This window comes from Sinohyriopsis cumingii, chromosome 7, assembly GCF_028554795.1.
Source record: "Sinohyriopsis cumingii isolate HCF-2022 chromosome 7, ASM2855479v2, whole genome shotgun sequence".
Lineage (NCBI taxonomy): Eukaryota > Metazoa > Mollusca > Bivalvia > Unionida > Unionidae > Sinohyriopsis > Sinohyriopsis cumingii.
In genome coordinates, this window is record NC_142967.1 from 98,589,978 (window position 1) to 98,596,253 (window position 6,276).

Sequence of the window (6,276 nt, forward strand, 5' to 3'; positions counted from 1 at the left end):
GGCATTCTACATTGAATTTTGTAAAACTAGCTATAAACCTAACCTAATACTCAACTTAACTGCTGACAGAAACAGTCTACAGTAAATGTATTTCACTTCTATAGCTCGATGGATAAACATTACATCTTTTCAAAGCTGAGCACAGAATAGGTCGACATATCGCGAGTCAGAAAAACATGGGGGTGGTATCCCCAGTGTCCAAAATTAATATCATTTTGAATAGAATATTTTAGTGACAATTGCCTCTTTTCAAATGGTAAGCATTGCTTTATTTTGTTTTCGTCAATCGGTCGAATTCGGTATGCATTTTGCTTCAATAGTGGAGATGGAAACAATAGGTGCGTAGAAAAGTCAGACAGCATTGTACATCGTGGATGGTGTCCAACATACTTTTATGATCAGAAAACAAAATCCCATTGTTTTAGTTATGCCAATGGTTTTAAAAATATTCATCCAAGCTAAATATTATAATAATAATAATGAGGACTTTGTATAGCGCCTAATTCTTAGAAGCTCTAGGCGCTTTGCAACATCAGACATCATAAAAACATACACAATGATATGATTACAAAAACAAACACCATGAAATTAGAAAACATAAAAAACATGCTGAGAATATTTAAGGTAGTTAACATTATTAACTCTTTAAGTTTGTTTTTTCAGTCGGAATAAGTAGTTTTGAGGGCATTCTTGAATTGGGATCCCTGCGTCTTTGTGTCTAAATTCAGCGGGCAATTCATTCCACGTTGCTGGGCCCTGGTATGCAAAAGAATGCTGTCCATATGACTTTGTTTTCATAGTGAGAATAATGAGTATATGATTGTCGGAAGAGGAGCGTAAGTATCTTGCTGGTGTGTACACATAGGTGAGGTCGGATAGGTATGTTGGACTAGAGTCTGTCAGTGAAACGTAGCACAGAGAACAAATTTTGTGTTTGATTCTGCATCGAATGGATAGCCAGTGTTTGGTACATAGCAGCGGGGATGTGTACTCTGATTATGGTACTTTAAGTATGATCCAAACAGCTTCGTTTTGAACTTTTTGAAGTTTCTGGAGTAGATATTAAGATGAACCAGACACAATTGAGTTACAATAGTTCAGTCTTGCAAGTACTAATGAACACACATCTGTTTTAGTGGCACCAACTGAAAGATATCTACGAATTGAGCTGGTGCGTCTCAGCTCAAGATATGCAGCCTTGCATATGTTCATGACATGTTGGTGCAATGTCAGAGTACTGTCCAGAGTAACACCTAGGTTTCGTACTCATTGTGTCAATTTAATGTTGGTGTTGCTGATATTTATTGTGTGAGGTAAAGGATGTGAATGAGAAAGTCTTTGTGTTGTGATCAGAATGGCCTCAGTTTTATCATCATTAATCTGCAGCATGTTACATGTCATCCATGATTTCATATCAAAAATGCACATCTCGACACCTTGGATGGTAGCATCAACTTCAGTTGAGTGGCTAGATTTGTATATGTGGGTGTCATCAGCGTACAATTGGTGAGACACTGGATGATGATCTATGACACTTGAGAGCGACTGAGTGTATAGAATATAGAGAACAGGTCCAAGAACAGACCCCTGTAGAACACCACAACATAGATCAACTGGGGTGGAGTGTAATCTATTTGCAGACACAACTTGTGTCCTGTGGCAAGGGCTATATGCAGATTGTACATTGCTAAAAAGACTGTTTGAATTGAGATGAGATACAAGCTGGGATCGAACAACCTTTTCTAATTTTTTTATATGAGTTGGAGATTAGAAACCGGGCGGTAGTTCTTTAAATCGTTATGGACTAGTGATAGTTTCTTCATCAGATGTTGTACAATGACAGTTTTGAAAAGTGATGCGAATTATGCTGATGAGAGAGAGGTATTAATAACATCAGTTAGTGAAGGCAATATTTTATCTAAGCACTGAAGCAGCAGTAATGTTGGAATTGGATCAAGTTCACATGACTTTGGTGCACTCTTCATCAGGATGGTAAATATAGGACGATTGATTGATAATGCATTTATTGGTGGTGAGAGACTAACTACATGACTTGATACTTGTGTTTAGCATTAACTGGAAAGCTGAAGATTAGTAATCTTTTGATATACATATCTTAATTATACCATTTAAGTTACAAAATTAATTTTGCATTGGTAAAATATGTGCACATGAAAAGTTATTATGAATCAGATATAACTCATATCTTTGTTTTGTCTGCAGCTTGAATAATTTATTGCACATTCATGTACACTACTTTGTCTTTAATCCAGGATTATTCACTGCATTCGGATGCATTTCATGGTGAAAATTCACCAGCTTGATTTAAAAGTGGTGAATATTGCTAGCAATTGTTCTGTAAACCCTGTATGTCACAAGGAGCCAGTGCATTCAAGGACTCCTACAGTATTTACAAGTTCTCATTGATATTTCAGATGAAAATGAAGAACTGAAAAAAAAATTAAAATCTTAAGTGGAAACCTTTCCGGTCATCCATCTCATCCAAAACCTCCTGAAATGGAGAGTATTTTGCAGACTCCAAGATTTTCTCTTATCCTGCTGGTATGTTCTATTTAGTTTATCTGGTCTCTTTTTATCAATTGTTTTTATACCATGCCACAATTGGAAATTACTTATCAAAAGTATGTATAAATTTCATCATTTTTCTGTCTGTTTAATAAGATGCGTTTAAGAGTATTTACTTAATCATGATGCTGTATATATATGATTAGATGTTTTGTTAAAAAAGAATGCATTTTGTGATATATTGTATCACTGCCTTATATACAGTGGTCATAGCGACCAGTATGCATTTTGTTTACATGCCAAAAATTCCAGTCTGATTTCTTTGTTTCTTTTTTACTGCAATTAAGGGCTAGTGATTATTTTTATACATTTAGTTGCATCCAGAAGGACAACACCATCCCCATCCCCATCCACTCTGGAGTGGAGAATATAACGATTTCTCGCTGCCAGTTCCTCTGCAAGTAGTACGTATTGAGGATGGAAAAAATGTACATTATAGAATAATGAAACAAATACTACAGGTGTTGACTTTTATATAACCTCTTATTTCATTTACTGTTCTCTGAATACGAGTAAGTCAATTATACACTGTATTCATGAATTTAATTCTCATCTAAGATAGTAGAACTGTTTTATGTTTGACAAAAGTTGGGTAATTTGTGGCAGTATACTGAAAACACATTTTGTAGCATTAAAAAATGCTTATGTTCGATGCACGTAAAACTCATTGGTTTGTTGTCACTTAAGTTGATAATAGTCTTGCCATCTTGTAGACATTTTGAATGTTAGTGTTCAATGCTAAGGTCATACACAGTGAGTCACCATCAAAATTTGTTTGGAAAATGGAAGATTATGACACGAAAGCACAATCTCTTGTAGCTTAGATACTGTTATTTCTGAACATTGTGAGATGTTAATTAATTAAATTATAGGTCATAAAACAGACTGTTCAAGACTTAGTAGTGCAAATAAACAATGAATTGTTTTTCATTGATGTGTCTACTCTGTTCATCATTCGATTTGATTTTTATTTTCCTTTCTTATATATATCATTGTCTTATGTAAGTCAGACGCCTAAGCCATCTACATTGAATGCAGACTTTACAGACACCAGCAGTGAAACAACATATCCAGGGAATAAAAGAATAAAGGATTAGAGGGAAAAGTTGTATTTATTTTCAAATAAACCGTACAAAAACCATGTATTTCATTCCATACATATTTTTCATTGTTTACCCATGTTTACTGTATAGATCTTTATAAGGAGTTAATAATAATGATCTTGATCTTTCAAAACTAATTTCATCACAAATCTCTTACTGATTTCCAGTTCGGTTTACTTATGAAACTGGATACAAATATTGAGAATCTGCTGGAGCAGCTGGCCCTCCTAGTTCATACACAAGGCCCAGACACAAAATATAGAGAAGAAATTCTTGCAATGCCATGTGATTCAGTGGAGGAACTATAGGGCCTTTGCCAGAGGTTGGAGGGGAATCCCAAACTCTAGAAGAAGATAGTAAATTGGGGCCTTATTTTCGATACAAAAACTGTTATAACCTTTGGTTTGCTGTTGTGAACCTCAGTATGCGTTACGCAAGTTCTGGGGCACCTATATAATTATTTTTGGGGGTGGGTGAACATGCAGTGGTCAGCTGTTTGATTACAGATGTAGGTCAAAACATGTTTAGAGATGAACATGTAACAGGTGTTTTACTACATATACAATATTACATATTTTTTGGCTATTTTAATTCAGTCCTTGAGTGAATATCATTTATGAAGTTAACAGATTCACGGTTTTATAATTGCTATTAGTACATTGTGTTGCGTAGTTAGTGTTATCAATTTTTTTCAAGTTAGAGAAAATAAATTTGCTTGCAAAACCATGGCAAAAACGAACTATATAGAAGCATACTTTGTCACATCGATCATGAAATACTACTACTAATAATAATATCAAAATCAAAAAATAATGACATTAGTATTATTATTATTTTCAGATATGCTACTTGAGCTCCCTTGGCAGGTTTACAATTGGGGATAGTGTCTGCAGGATGATGAAAAAGCTGGGAACAAAAAGACCGGCCAGAATATAGCCTAAAGGGACGTAAAGGGAAAAAAGCATTTCAAGAGCTTGTGATATGTCAGGTTTTGATAAGGAAGGATGGTTTGATTTAAATTGTCTCTTTTTCATGTGATTTGCCAGAGATTTTTAAATGAATTGATAAAGTAACTTGATACCACATTTCAAAGTACATGTTTTAAAAATATTCCATTGATTATTGCTGGCATTTAGAAAGATGCAATGCATCCTTTGTTGTGAAACTTATTTTAAAACATTGTATTACTCTTTCAGAAGCCTGCTTGAAAAATAATGGCAAATCAAAGACAAATGGAATGGAAGAGGCCATATTAGAGACCCTCAAATATGCACCCAACCAACGCAGAAGGATACAAAAACAAGGTTATCAAAATGACTCGTAATTTATCAATATTGGATTCAATTTCGTCTTTTAAAGCATGATATTTGCAAAGCGGATGCATTTCTAAACTGATAACAAAATCAGCTTATCCTATTGGCCAGGGCTATCAGAGCTTGAGTACAGCTAACTCCAATTTACATACATCTGGTTTGATCGGACAAGTGAATCCATTTGGAATTTTTATTCACATGAAATATTTGGACAAAATAAATTCATCTTTGCGCAAATTGATTGCACCATCCACTTGCCTGAAATGACAATTAAGTGTAAAGTTATCTTGTATCTTGGCTTAACGATATTAAGGGAAACACAAGTGCAGTGATAGAAATTTCATACATTTTCATAATGCTGGTTAACATGACTTCTGCATATATAAGTAGTGCTGAGCTGATATGACTTTATTTAAGCTTTACAATTTTTTTTTTAATTTGCATGTGCCTGAGTAGAGGAAGTAACAGATAAACTTTATAGTGGAGTTGGAGACTGATTATGATTCATAATCTTAATTAAATCTAGAAAATATATATTAAAGTGATATTAAAATTTATGTTGCATTGTTTCCTTCTTTCATTTTTCTCTTCAAAACAAATGTCTGAACCTTCAGTCTGTAAATTCAGTGGATTCCTTAACAGCCCATCTACTTTTACCTTACACCATGCTACTTTAAAAAAAAAGAATTATCCCCATTGGGGTAGGTCCCCCAAACCCCCCGCTCTACTTTGTCAACTTACCTGCCACATTTAAACCTGATTTGGTACATTATTGCTTTCTGTTTTATGGAATAAATGCATACGTCTGATTGACTTTTAGGCAAGAGACTGAACTTTTGGATTAAGTTAAAATGTAGGTGGAACAAATGCATTTTCTAAAACCACTTGTCCTCTGCTTGGCTTTGAGAAGAATCTTGTGCATTTTCAACACTGGTATCAGTGTCCATTGTGACTTTTGTTTTAAGATAACTCTAAATGGTACTGGATATATATCATTTTCTTCAACTGCACACTGTTGTCTTCCATTTGATTTGATGAATAACAGCCATACTGTCTACATAGTAGGCCTCAGCATCAGGAAAAATTCTGTATACTTCAGTTACAGCTGAAATAAGTTTTGTATTAACACCTGAATCAGGGAAAAAAGATTGTGTTCTGGTGTGTGAATATAAATGGCTAAAAGTAATACAGACAAAAGCCATAAGAGTACACAAGTTCCATATGAATACCACCAATTCGCTTGCATGTGTGGCATACAAGTTCAAAGATTTGCT

The 6,276-nt window shown here is 34.4% G+C and overlaps 1 long non-coding RNA gene across 2 annotated transcripts; it reads left to right on the forward strand.

Moving 5' to 3' along the window:
* Positions 1-744: 744 nt before the first annotated feature.
* On the forward strand, positions 745-5,559 carry LOC149795790 (uncharacterized). 2 transcript variants are annotated; one of them, XR_016422408.1, is made up of 3 exons: positions 745-1,992; positions 2,436-2,562; positions 2,901-5,559. It is a non-coding gene; the product is annotated as an uncharacterized LOC149795790 (long non-coding RNA). The 2 variants fall into 2 exon arrangements; XR_016422407.1 differs by having other exon boundaries at positions 745-2,562.
* Positions 5,560-6,276: the final 717 nt, after the last annotated feature.